Genomic DNA, 15,255 nt, shown 5'->3' on the forward strand with positions numbered 1-15,255 from the left:
GTGTAAAATGTTGCTTTTTAAAATAAATTCGGCTTAGCTAGAGATAGCATTCAACACATAGAGGATAATTTAGTAAATAGACAAAAAGATATAGAGCAGAGTGAGAGCTGGTACAAAAATTGGTTTTCTACCACTCCATGGATAACAACAGTGCTCCCAGCCTTTTTGGGGCCCTTCATTGGCTTTATGTTGCTAGTTTCCTTTGGTCCTTGGGCTTTTCGCAAACTCACCACCTTCGTAAAGAATCAAGTGGATGAAGCAACCAGAAAGGACTCAAAGGTTCTGTACCAACAACTATGCACCTCAGAAGACCAGCTGACACCTGACATCTCCCCTCCTGCCAACTCTCCGCCACTTAAGTTTGAAGTTATCGAGGAGCTGGCGCATAGACCTCAATCTGTGCCTTGCCAAGCTTTGGAAACGACTGAATCAAGGGTAGCAGATGCGGTGACTGGAAGCCCCACACCTCTTCACCCAGTGTGGCCAGTCCACCGAGGCACGTCTGTCCCTTCTATATTGTATACTAAACAGGGGGAGATGTGGGAGATCGAGCACCCCACATATCAAAGGAACTCTGAATGGATTTTCCACCACCTGTCTGATTCAAGCCACAAAAGTTTGCATAGCCCCGAACCAACAGAAAACTCTGCAAATAAATTTAGCTCAGCACAAAGAATCTGGCTTAACCAGATGCCTTAACCTTTCCATGGAACCTGTTTTTGTAACTGCTCTCAAGTATGTAGTTATTGATATGTTTTTGTAAAGTTTAAATTATGATCCTTATTGCTTGCACAAAAGATAGATCTAAATGGAAAATAGGCTAAACAAATAATTGTATTTGCGTAAATATCATTTAGCTATTTGTTTAAGAATTTGCTTCCCCTCCCCCCATCCTGCCAGGTTCCTCTTTATCCTTCCCGCCATCAAAATGTGTTTATGCTCCCATTGGTTAAAATTGTTGTACTTGTACAAATCTGATTGGTTTATGTTTCAATCCTATGTTACTAAAATAGGCCCTGGATTGAGCTATTATGAAAGGGGCCCTTGGGCTACTGTGAAGGTTAGAAGCGCTCAGGCCATGGGGGTACTGTTGGAAAGTTGTGTGCAGAAATAATGTTAACCGTATATTAACTTCTGATCTTCAATAAAAATAAGCTATTATAAAAAAAAAGGGAAAAGAAGAAAGGATCTTAGAACTTTGGTGAAGTGAAGTGGAAACTCTGGTGGTGATTAGGTTTTAGAACATTGCATGCATGAAACCATCATTAAAAGAATTATAAATCACAGTGCCTTAAGAAAAATTGAAATAATATAATAAAAAATATTAAGCCTTGTAAGAAATAGGAAAAAAATTTACTTAGTAATTACTGGATAATAATAAGACCTGAATGCTGGAGTAATTTTTGGGGGGGCCACACAAAGTGATATCTAGAGGTTACTATTAACTCTGAACTCAAATTACTCCTATTGGTACTTGGAGTACCATATTGAATGCTGAGGCTTAAACCAGGGTTGGTCACATGCAAGGCAAGCAAGCCCTCTACTCTCTTTACTGTCTCTCCAGCTACAGTTTTGAAATTCTTTCTGTGCAAAGCCCCAGACACAATGAGTTAAAATAATGTGGATGTTAGATAAATATAAATTTCCAGGAGTGATAAAATTAATATTATTTGAAGCAGAAAAGTGCAGCCCAGCATGCCTACATTTAGATGCCAAAGTCATTGTCAGAGAATTTGAGTCAGAATAGCAGGACATTTTTTATATTGGTGGAGATATATCATATACTTACAAGCATTAAGGGTATTTAGGAAGAAAAGTAAGGCTTTTTAACAGACACTTTGCTACCTTAGAATTTTCCAGCAATGCTAATAGATACTCCAATGCTGAGAGTTGCCATACACTTATTATCAGATCTTTTAATCCTGAATCTCTCTACATATGATTATTATTTTGTCAAAAGAACTATTTATTATGTAAAGTAATGCAATATTATAACCCTGTAAAATTCTAAATACTAAAAGAATGTGCTAAAAGTCAACTGTAATACCTTATCTCTGTCATTAATCCCCAGGAAGTATAGTTTTTATTTTCAGTTCTTTGAAATCCCTTGTACTGTTTAGTTGTTGTCAAAAGGTTTATCTCCTCCAGTTCCCACATACTATAGATATGAAACATTTATGTATATTCCTTCTTATTAAGAGAAAACTTGAATTCATATACTTTAAGGTCTCAATTTTTAATCAACAAAAATATAACGAAAGACATTCTCCTTTTTCCTTTTTAAATATTAATTTATTTATTTAAGCATAGTGGTTACAAAATTGTTCATTGTTTGGTCTTAAGTCATACAGTGTACACCATGATGAATCAGTGCATCCTTCTAATCAACATCACAGATGTCTCCCATTCCCTCCCACCCTCCACCCCTTGCCTGCTCTAGATCACGCAAATAGCTTCTTTCTCCCTCTCTCTCTCCACTCTCTCTTTTTTCTTTTTGACATTTTGGTTTGCATTATTGTTAATGGAGATTTGTCTTTACAGTTAGTTTCTCCACTTTCTGTGCTGAGTTCTTGTCCAGAGCGATTAGTTCTAACTATCATTGTCCTATTAAATTCTTCTCTATTCTAACTTCACTCACTGTACTTTGTTGTGAGCTTTCTACACTGGTCTGGGCCTCCTGGCCTTTATCTCTATGGTTTCTTTTGTTAATATCTCACAAATGAATTATATTATTTATTTCTATCATTTTCCCCAACTCATTTCACTCAAGCTAATAGTTTCCATGTCCATCTATGTATAGGCAAATTTCCTGATTTTATTTTTCCTAGTGGCTACAGAGTATTCATTGTGTATAGATGTATCATATTTCTTTAGCCACTCATCTGTTGTCTGGCATCTGACTATTAAATATAGAATTGTGTTGAACACAAGAGTCCAGAGGGCATTTTTGCATTGTGCTTTTATGTTACTGGAATATATCCCTATGAGAAGTATTACTGGGTCATATGGGAGCTCAATTTCTTGCTTTTTGAGAACTGCCCATATTGTTTTCCACAAAGGCTGGACTAGTCTGCATTACCACCAGAAGTAAATGAGAGTCCTTTTCTCACCACAGCCATGCCAGCACTGGTAGTTCTTCATTTTTTTTGTGATGTGTGCTGGTCTATGCCTCAATGGAAACTAGGATACAAAGGTTACCCACAGAATGGAAGAAAATATTCACTCATGGAAAGCGTGATTCATTTGATCATCTGATCAAATATAAATTTGACAGATAAAGGATTGATATCTAAGATATACACCACTCTGATTGAACTTCTCAAGAAAAAAACATCTAACCCCATCAAATAAGGGAGTGAAGATATGAAATGACATTTCCTGAAAGAAGAAATATAGATGGCCAGAAGGCACAAGAAAAAATGCTCTTCATTAAACATCAGAATATGCAAATCAAACAACAATGAAATAACATCTCATACCACAAAGACTAACACACATTCTTTTTCCTTTATAACAAAACAAAATTTAATTTTTATTTCAGACCAACAAGAATCATTTGAAAAAGCATCTTAGCATCTATGGTGATAAGGTTAAAAACAAATTAAAGTGATAAACAGGCACATATTTATATCTATTAAAATGTAACTTTATTTTATGTTAGTTATGTTCAATGCTTAGAAGTAGGCTGAAGTTGAAATAACTGTTCAGTGGAATAATATTGACATTTTCCATGGCTTATAATAGATATGGAAACATACACACACTCAATACAACATAAGAAAATATTAAATGAGGCATTGTAATCAATAATATTTCCTTATGAAAATTATATGAATATTCAAACATATAACAATCAACTAAAATTAAGACATCCAATATTATTTTGGTATAAAAATGCAATATATGCATGTTATATTTATAAAAATAGGTGAGAAAAGAGAAATTTATCAATAAGAATTCTAATGTGTCAGGCTACAGTTGATAGTTTACCTTCATCTAATATGATTTATTAAAAATTTACAGAGAATAAAAATAAAAATAACTAAAAAATCAACAAATGGGCCCACAATTAAATGTTGGATAGAAATATAGGGTTACTATGTATTTTTCAGGCTCTTTTTTATATTTTCTGAAGATATTACATGGCATTATATATGTGTCTAATATTTTCCTTTTTATAGTGTTTAAAATATTATAGATAAAGCATAAGAGCAAAATAGACAATAAGTAGGAGTAGGTGATAAATAATTAAAACATGCTTAACCCCTAAAATAGTAGCTGCTTCATGCAAAATTTGTGAATGAGCACATAGCACATGAAAACGAACCACTGAAAATGTGATAGATAGTAAACACTGTTGCCATATATTGGCATTGTATTTTTTATAACTATATCATGTTCAATATCTTGTTATCAGTTTAAAAAATCATGTTTTCTATAGCTGAGGGATTTTAAAAGTGGCTAATTGTTTCTAGATAATTGATAGGGAAAAAAGTAATAAAATGTATTTGCTCAAGTTATGCCCAAGTTAAGTTGCCTTATTCTGTAACATATTTATTTGTTGATTTAAAAGACACAGGATAACTTTCTGGTACATGTTTGAGAACTCTTTTTCAGGTCTCTTCAAAAATAAGTTGTCACAACATGCTCAGCTTCAAAGTGACAATATTCTTGAGCATCACTTTAATGCCATTCTTCCTTTGTGCTCCTATAACCTTCAATTCTGCTCATTTCCACTCTGATAACTGAATTTAAGGATCAGTTTTGCATAGGTTTTGTATGTATTCTTTTCCTTTATATCCCACCTATGAATAAGATTATTCAGTATTTTCCATTCCCTTCATGAATTATTTTGCTTCATGTCACTACAAATCCAATTGTTTATTCGTTCATCAGTTCTTATATCTTAGTAGTAGTTCATTGTGTATACATATACCACAACCTCCTTACATATTCCTTTATCATTCGAGCTATTACTGGTTTACTATAGCATAGTGCCGTGCTTTCTCAACTCAGGCCTAGTTCATTGCTGCTGCAGATATCCGCCTTTCACCTCTGCATTTCTATTTTAGTCCAGATCCCAAGAGAGAGCTCACAGTAAAAATGTTCTGTCCCTAGTTAACTGAACTACTGTCTTTTGCTGCTGTTCTGCAAACTAGAAACAGAGTGTCCCATCACCCCAAACAAAGAAAGACTTCAGCCTCATCTATCTTTTTTTCTGGGGCCACAGGCAAAGGGGAGGAGGAGATTGGCTTATTAGTAGCAGATGCCCCATATATCAGGCTCTTATTTCCCAGAACTCATTGAGTGCTGTCTGATAATATTTATACATCCTGGATACACGCAAAGACTTAAGCAATAGGATTGAGCCATAAAATTATCTGTACATTGAAAGTGTCTTTGTTTATTATTTAATTAATTGATTCGCTATAATTCTTTAACATGTGATGTTACCTGTTGTTAGGATATTCTCTAGTAATTTATGATGAGTACAAAATTTAAAAGAAAAATTTGCGAATCTGGACTCTTAACACTACTTACTATCACATCTCTCTTTTGTTTATGTTCATTGACTCTGAAACCATAGCACACAATTAAAATAATATCATTATAATGGCCACAAATATCCACTGAGCCAACTTAAACATAAAAAAGCATTGATGTTTGATTTCATAATGATATAATGGATTTTTGTTTAGTTTTATTTGTTTTTGGATATTTGGGCAACACCCAGTGACGGTGAGTTCATGGATTACTCCTGGCTATGCACTCAAAAATCGCTCCTGTCTTGGGGGACTCTATGGGACAACAGTGGGATCGAACAGTGTCTGTCCTAGGTCAACCACATGCAAGGCAAATGCCCTACTGCTGCATCATCAATCCGGGCCCTAAATTGGAGTTTTGTTACTTTTAACTCTCCTAAAGCAATGTTTTATATTTTAATTTATTTGCAATATTCTTTTTATTTTGTTTTTGGACCACACCTGGTGGCGCTCAGGCATTACTTATGGCTTTGTGCTGAGAAATCTCTTCTGGCAGTCTTGGGGGAATCATATGAGATGCCTGGGATAGAAGCTTTGTCCATCCTGGGTTGGCTGCATGCAAGGCAAATGCCCTACTGTTGTGCTATCACTCGAGCCCCTACAATATTTTTAATGTGTAAAAAATAATTTTATCTTCTGTTTGTATATGTTGGCTTGTTTTCTAGATAATATATGTATTTCCATATAAACATTTTATTTTTGTCACTTGTCTGACTCCTGATGGACATAATATTCCTCTGTGTGAAACTTAAGCTCTTACGTTCATGCTGCTCAGGTCCTTTCATCTATGCCATCACTGTATCAGCATCTGGTGACATTTCCTTTGTTAGTTTGGTTTTATAGGTTTCTCTGTCCTACCTCATTGTGCTAAAATCCCTGCACAAATTTTCTTTCTTTCTTTTTTTTTTTTTTTTTTTTTTTTTTTTTTTTTTGGCTTTTTGCTTTGTTTGTTTGTTTGATTTTTTGGGGAGAATCACACATGGCAGCGCTCAGGCGTTACTCCTGGCTCTGCTCAGAATCGCTCCTGGCAGGCTTAGGGGACCATATGAGATGCTGGGATTCGAACCACCGTCCTTCTGCATGCAAGACAAATGCCTAAACTCATGCTATCTCTCCAGCCCTCCTGCACAAATTTTCTTATGACATTCATTACTATTTGGCATATACATAGGCATACCTCTTTATAATTTGTCCACTTTCCCTACTCACTGAAATTTGTTCTCTGTTAGCATTTTTACTAATTGCACATTAGTCATTTCTACTAATTGTGTCTTGTATACTGTTATACCATTATTTCTGAGAAGTAACACTTCCATTGTGGTGAAATCTATCTTTCATATTATTTTATTTTTGTTGAAAGAGAATAAACTTGAATAAGTGAAGGTAAATAAGAAACCTACTATCAGAGCCAGAGAGATAGCACATTGGGTAGGGCATTTGTCTTGTATGCTGCTGACCTGGGTTCCATCGCCAGCATCTGATATGGTCCCCTGACATTACCAGGATGACCCCTGAGCACAGAGCCAGGAGTAACCCCTGAGTGTTGCCAAGTATGGTCCAGAAAACAAACAAAAAAAAATCAGGATTTTTCCTTTCTATCCCTACTGACTTTGTTGAACTGTTCTTTAAATATTCAATATTGCTGTCCTTACACTTCCATATAATAACTTCTTTTTGCTCATTAAGCAACTATTTCTTAAAAAATATAATGTCACAAATACTGTGTACTCTAGGAAGACATACAAATAGAAAAGTTGGGAGCCAGAGGCATAGCACAGCAGCTAAGGTATTTGCCTTGCACATGGCCAAATGAGTTTGATCAACAGCATCCCATATGCTTCCCAAAGCTTTTCAGGATGGATTTTTGATCAGAAAACAAGTAGTAACTCCTGAACAGGGTGTGGCCCAAAAATAACAAAAAATGTAAAATATAATAAGGTACTAATATATAAAAATAATATGTTTATAGTGAAATTGGGATTCCCAAAATGAGGAAAGGTAGGGTACACCATGTAACAATCTACGGTGTGAAAGAGTAAGAGAAGTTTTGATATGTTTAAATCATAATTGTACATAATAATAAATAATAAGCATCAATGTTTATTGCACTTTAGCTTAAGTAGACCTCAGATTTGGCATTAATATTAAGTAATAATTTATGATAAAATATATGACCTATTTACATTAAAGGTATATATTATGCTAAGCACTATGTTAAAAATCACTGCATGGGAATTATACATTTTGACTGAATTTATAGATAAATACTAGTGAGAAACTTTTGCAGTAATTAAATTAAAATTATTCTAAAATAATTCTTTTGCCAGGATTTAAAAGATGTATAAAATGCTGCTTTAAAATTTAATTTTAAAATATTAAAATTTAAAAATTGTTAGAGATTCAGATTCATCATATTTTTTCTGGTTTTTGAGCCACACCCGGTGATGCTCAGGAGTTACTCCTGGCTATGCTGGAAGTAACAGCTCACCTCAGGAAGCTCACCACAAACAGGGATGAGTTTAGTTAGAGAAATAACTATTTTTTGAACTATCCTAATAATGAAAATGTATGAGGGAAATAGAAAGCCTGTTTAGAGTACAGGCGGGAGTTGGGTGGGAAGGAGGGAGATTTGGGACATCGGTGATGGAAATGTTGCACTGGTGATGGGTGGTGTTATTTACATGACTGAAACTCAAACACAATCATGTATGTAATAAAGTTGTTTTAAAAAATTCTTCCTAACAGTGTTTATCAGCTCTGCTCCTGGTGATAAAGTGCACAAATCTCAGTATTTTTATTTATTTTCCCTTTATTTCTTGTGTGTGTGTGTGTGTGTGTGTGTGTGTGTGTGGTTTTTGGGTCACACCCGGCATGGCTCAGGGGATACTCCTGGCTCCATGCTCAAAATTGCTCCTGGCAATGGGACCATATCGGGCATCAGGATTCGAACTGATGACCTTCTGCATGAAAGTCAAATGCCTTACCTCCATGCTATCTCTCCAGCCCCTTCCCTTTATTTCTTTAACTTTCTTTTTATTTAATTAAACTTTTATTAGAGTAACATAATTAATTCAAATTTGAAATCATCTTAGGTTTATTCATACAGGTTAGCATTTATAAGGTCATTACATAATTTCAAAACTTTTAAAATGTTTCCTATATAACATATCAGTTATCTGACTGAAAATTCTACTTTTTAGTGAACTATAGATATTCAGATACATATGTCCTCAACCTCCAAATAGAAAAAATTATAAATGTGGTGTAATTTTGGGATGTTCTATTTGTTCCATTTTCATGAGTATTTTTAGTCATATAGTCTCAGAAGTAATTATAAAGACAATAATTATAAATAATTAATAGTATGCTCTAGTTTAAACTAAAATGGGTCTTTAACTATTTAAATATAGATATTTCTTTTTGTGGTTTTTTATTGTCTCATAAATTTATTTTTTATAATTATATATTGGATATATAACAGTTTTTATTTTTATTTTTTCTCTTTCTTTTTTTTTATTTAAACACCGTGATTACAAACATGACAGTAGCTAGGTTTTGGTCACAAAAAGAACATTTTTTTTCTAACCAACTTGCCATATATAGTATCATATATTTTTTTTAAATATGTGCTCTTCTCAGAGATTTAATTTAGGCACTTTCATTTATTTTGGTTTATTTTTTATTTAATGATTTTATTTGATATTTGGCAAAAGTCTACCTGCATTTTCTGACATACAATGTTTTAAGAAATATCTTAAAAATATTTCTTTCAAAAAATATTTCTTTCACTTGTTAAATGATTTTAGAACTTTAGAAAATAATTTGGAGATATTTATTAAGAAATTAAGTCTGTGGTATCCATTTTTTCTTTTTCATAAATCAATATATTTATTTGTAATGAAACATTCTTTTGACTGTAACTTTGGAGTAAAATTTGAAACCAGAAATTTTGAATCCTCCATTTTTGTTCTCTTTTTCAAAAAAATTTTGGTAGGTTATTTTGTTCTTTTGAGATTCTATGTGAGCTATTCTTGAAATATATTATAAGGTAGGTGTGCTAAAATAAAATTTTTAGTATAGATTTGTGTGTTTCTTAAAATTATTACCAGGTGTGTTTTTTTCCTTTCCTAGGGCTTACACCATCCTTGCAGATCAGTTTGTAAAATAGTAGCTTTTTATAAATTTTATCTAGAACATTATCTAATCTGGACATTGATCTACATATCAATCTGAAATGTCATACAGGATACTTGGATAAATTACTTGCCTAGAAAAAAGCTATAACCATAAGTCTGTTTATAACTAATACCATATGATCCCTAATTAACACGATGTGTGGCCCCTGAGTTTGAACCTTAAATATCTCTCACTCCCCCAAATACATAAAATATCTTCTTATAATAAGCATTGGGTATATTTCTACTTACTTTTTTTCTGTGAATATTAGTTATTTCACTAGAAGGCCATAAAAATCTCCTGTCCTTTTTATTGTTGTTGATTCTCATGTCCACTTTTATGCCTTAGAGAACACAAGTTTAAAATCTAAATGATACACACACACAAAATAAAAATCTAAATAACATATAGTTCAAGTCCTCAGGAATCTTATTGTGCAATGACACCCTGCCTGCCATCTTAAAAATCAACATCACTTTATGCCCTATGACTATTTTAACTCATGTAAGTTTGTCTTTCTTAAAAGATGAGAAATATAAAGAATGTTTATTATTCTGGAATTTAAAAGAAATTATAGCAGGAAGCTCTTCAATTTCTACAGACTTACCTTATTTACATATCCTGCTTTGAACCCCAATTTATTTTTGTAAAATGGTGATTATAATGCCACTATTATTTTTATTGTAAGAATTTATTCAAGAGACAAAATTGATTAACATAATGAGGTAAACTAACATAACATACTATAGTAACATAACATATAATATAATTGATATAATAATAATACATGTTTTGATTAAAAACACAATTCTTTTTTTTCCATAATGGCTTACATATCTTTTACAGTAGTATTTTAGGTACATATTAACATTGAATCAGGGGAATACCCATCACCAACTATGTCCTTCCCCCATTCCAATTCCCTTTCTACAACCCATATACCCCACTATCCACCCCCCCCCCAGGCTGCTAGAATAGGTGGACCCCTCTTTGTCTGGCTTTCTATTAGTGATCTCATATCTGTTTGGTCCTGGAACCCTCCCTTGTTTCCCCCTCTATTTAAGAGGCAGAGCTAGATATCGAGGTATGTGGTTTTGTTTGAAGGAAGGAAAAGCAATAGATTGGGGTACAAAATAAGAGAGAGAAAAAAAAGTCAAAAGTCAAATATGCTGAAAATGGGCGGAGTCCCTCTAGAGGCTTCCAACCTCAGTTTGAGAGAGGATGTGAAAAAGGTAATTGAAACACCACAACAATACAGAAAGAAATATCAAATTAAATAACCAGTGAGCACTACAGCAATAAAGACAGGCACCACACAATAGTCTCGGTTCTGAAATCAAATCATGCGCGAGTGCAAAAAGAAAGAGAAAGAAAAGACAAAATAAAATAAAATAATATTGGAGACATCAACCTTAACCTCCACACCAAAATAAAGACGTCAAAAAAAATCGGTCAATCGATAAACGTGGAAAAATTATTGTTTTGTGGTTTTTTTTCTCCTTTTCTTTATCCCCCTGCATAGGTACAGTAAGTACTGGGAATATTGTAGAGGGAATTCCCTTGACCTAGGAGATACAGGGTTTCTCCACCCCTGAAGTATACTGTCATGGGATTAACTCTAGACTCCTTGCATGATCATTTACTCTCCCCTTGTTGCTTTTGTGATGTGTGGAAAACTTCTGCTTTGTCTTGGATGGTAAAATCAGACCTCTGTATCTAGAGATCTTGGCTGTTCAGCTCAGGGAATGGAGCTTATGAAGTCTTTCTTTGTGGTTCTAGCAGTTCTGTTTCTTCAGTGTCGTTTTAATCCATCTTCTATAGTTGGTGGTCTTGGTCGTTATGTTGCTCCTAGAATGGAGCCTGGGATAAAGTTTTTCCTTATGTTCCGGAAGACCCGTTCAGTTGTGGTTGTCTCAGTCAGACTTCTGGAATTGGAGCTCTTGTTTGTTGAACAGATTGTAGACCAAAAGCTAGGCTAGAGCTTTTTGTTGCTGTTGTTGTTGTTGGTCCTTGGATGCGTACTGTCCAGTCTTGGTTGCAACAACCAGTCGTCTCTATATCGCGATCTTGGCTTTTGCACAGATCCAAGGGTGACATGTTTTCTGATTTTTTCTTATAGATAGCTGATGAGGAAGAAGAACTTGCTCTTAGATCAAATTGTTCCCATTTCCTCATTGTCAGGTTATCAATTTAGAACTGGCGCATGTTGGTGTCATAGCAGCATTGTAAATGCCCTGGAGTGAATTTGGTTCCTGGAGCTGTTGTGGAGAACTCTGTCATTTCTATGTCTGGGGATTCAGCAGTTAAGGCTGAACGGTCAGTGTCTAGTTTCCTGGAGCCTAGGTTGTTTCCACATGACATACATTCAGGGTGGGAGATGTCCCTGTGTTGTAAACAAGTATGAGTTCTTATCCCTAGTAGATAAGAGCTTGTTTGTGTACGTACAATTTCCCCTTTGTTTAATATATCTTTGCAGGAGGAATTGGTGCTACATTATATTGCTGGTGGATTTGGGGGGTGGAGAGAAAAGAAAACAGACTCCCCCGACAAAAACTAAGAATATATATGCTCACACATATCTAAAGGAAAAAAGTTTCTTTAAAAAAAAAAAAGAAGATTAAATAAAAGACATAATTAAAGGGATAAAGTGAGGCCAGGAGAGATAGCATGGAGACCAGGAGTTTGTCCTTCCTGTGGAAGGGCGGTGGCTTAGAACCCGGCATCCCATGTGGTCCCCCATGTCCACCAGGGACGTTCTCCAAGCATAGCGCCAGAAGAACTCTCCGAGCGCCACCAGGAGTGACCCAAAGAGAAGCAAAAACAAATCAAATTAAATAAAAACTAAAACAAGACAAAACAAACGAAAGAAACTAACAAGAATAAAAAAGAAAAGAAAAAAAAAAAGAAAAAGGGGAGAAAGTGATACAGGAGATCACTTTACATTTGGGGAGAAACAGGGTAAGAGGTAGTGTTATATAGGTCTATACTCATGATGAAAGAATAGGGTTCCCCCTTGTCTTTTGAGATTTCCTTGTGAGGTGTGGGTCCAGGCAGGGAGGTCTTGGGTAGAGTTCTTTTAGTGGGGGTCCTTTGGATCTAGTTCCGGTATCAAGCCACAGTTCACATTAGGGAGAGGTGATTAGGAGGGCCACACTGCATTAGTCTGTCAGGGTGTTGGTTGTATTTTCTTGCCTGGAACGAGGTGAGAGCTTGAGTGGGTGTCTCTTCACTTGGGTAGTGAGTACTGGCTCGTTGTGGCACTATTTTTAAAAGTGAGAATTTGGCTACATACGTGCATGATGATAAGGAATATACAGTACTCAATAAGGAATATATGTGTTTTATTTAATTATAAATTTATTTCAAATACAATTTATTTCAAATAAATTTATTAATTTATTTCCAATAAGTAAAGGTTAAATATCACATATATATGTCTATGTCCATATGTTAGATAGTGAAGGAACTGAGAAAAATGATGTATTAGGGTGGGGGACATTGAATGTTTCTTATTGCAGACTAGAACTAGCTTTACCTACTAATGCCTTTTTTACTTGCCTTTTCACTTCCACATATCTAGCTTCCACTGATTTATGACCAATTTTTCCTGGGACTAGAAATAAGGAAATCTATTCCCAAACCTTTAATATTTAACTTAAAGAACTTCACCTTTATAGGAAAACACTTTTCACACAGATCTGTTGGGTATAAAATAAATTTGGTTTTAAATGGAATCATCCTATCTTATTGTCCTCAGTCTAACTCTATTTCATGCAGTGTCCACTCTCTAATTGCTCTGGTATTCAGATTCTGGGAGTCAATGTTTCATGAAAGGATGCTCCTGTCAGTAGCATGAATATCATCTGGCCCTGAGCTGTCAAAGAACAGATTGTGGAATTACCATTAGAATACAGGAGTTCCAAGCTGCAGGCAGTAAGTGCAGAGCCGGCAAGCATATGTCCCCAGCATGATATTTTAGCTTCATATGAAGCCGTAAAGTGGAAATAAGCCAGCAGTACAGCAGCAACTGCTAGCTCCTCTGTCTATCCATGTTTCCACATTGTGCCATATGTCTGGGGAATTCTCAGTAGAGGGGCAATTCTTTCTTTTTGCCCACTGATAACAATTCTCAAAAAGGATCAAGATAGTGGTGTGAGTCTGTTTGTAATGACCTCATCTACTTTAATTGTCCTGCTTGCTTTATGAAGCTTTCATTTCTTAACTATGGTAGAAAAGTGGAATAATTTTTAGCATTGATTGGTTATAGTGAATATATAAGGTTTTCATAAAGTTAAAAATTGATCTTAGAATTTTCATATATCTAAATCAAGTGAGCCTATATTTGCTTCAGAGCTGAATGGAATTTTTAAAAAGAGAAAGTACCTCTTTTCATCATTCTTTGCATGGTTTAAAATTTTAAATAGTAAAATAATTTTTAATTAAACATCTCATATTATCATTGTGCTAGAAAAGATAAATCCTCCTTGAATAGTTAATATAAGAGGTTATATTAAACAGTGGGGAAAAAACAAACATGTTCTGGAATAGATTCATTTTTTTAATGAACAAATTTGTAAGTCACAATGATGTAAATAAGACATTTTAATGGAATAGATTCATTTGAAATCAGATCTTCAGATCTCAATTTGTTAGCTATAAACTATGAAATTAATCACTAAAACTCCTGGTATCTTTAGTTATAGATATAATAATAGTAATTGTATATATATATATACATATATATATATAGTAGTGAAGAAAATTATCTTTTTTTTTTGTTTTTGGTTTTATAGCCACACCCAGCATTGCTCAGGGATTACTCCTGGCTTTGCATTCAGGGTTCATTCCTGGTGGTGCTTGGGGGAACCATATGGGATGCTAGAGATTGAACCTATGTCAGAACCATGCAAAGCAAATGCCCTTCCTGCTGTGCTATCGCTCTAGCCTCTGAAAGAACATTATCTTAAAATGACACGTGAGAAACCTCTGACAATAAATTTCATAAATTGGGGGAATAGCAAATGTCAGGGTATTTTTTTGTTTTTAAATATGATCAGCTCTTAATTATATATATTACCACAAATACATACTAATAAATAAGAAAGATAACAATACTGAAACAAGTATGCATAAATTTATAGATAAGTGCTCGCTTCGGCAGCACATATACTAAAATTGGAACGATACAGAGAAGATTAGCATGGCCCCTGCGCAAGGATGACACGCAAATTTGTGAAGCGTTCATATTTTTTAAAAAAAATTATAGATAAAAGTTGAACTATATTTTATAATATGATAGGGTAAAATTATATTCAGTAATCCAGAACACTAAATATGAAAATTCCATTACTTTCACATACTTAAAAATATGATATTTAAATGGGATTTTTCAACTCTATATTAAATCTCTGTATCAACTCACTACATCAAAGATTACATGATTTTAATGAAATATAATATTAAACATACCTTGATTTGCTTGGGAATGTTCCCTATCAGTATCATGGCCAATTAGTGGCCATTTGGAAAGCTCTGA

General features: G+C 34.3%; 1 long non-coding RNA gene and 1 other non-coding gene across 2 annotated transcripts in view; both read left to right on the forward strand.

Annotated features, from left to right (window-relative positions):
• LOC126024097 (uncharacterized) overlaps nt 1–15,255 on the forward strand; it is a 451,235-nt gene that overhangs the window by 260,771 nt on the left and 175,209 nt on the right. The window lies entirely within an intron of this gene.
• Nucleotides 14,865–14,971, forward strand: LOC126025013 (U6 spliceosomal RNA). The gene has a single exon (XR_007501065.1). It is a non-coding gene; the product is annotated as a U6 spliceosomal RNA (small nuclear RNA).

This window comes from Suncus etruscus, chromosome 12, assembly GCF_024139225.1.
Source record: "Suncus etruscus isolate mSunEtr1 chromosome 12, mSunEtr1.pri.cur, whole genome shotgun sequence".
NCBI lineage: Eukaryota > Metazoa > Chordata > Mammalia > Eulipotyphla > Soricidae > Suncus > Suncus etruscus.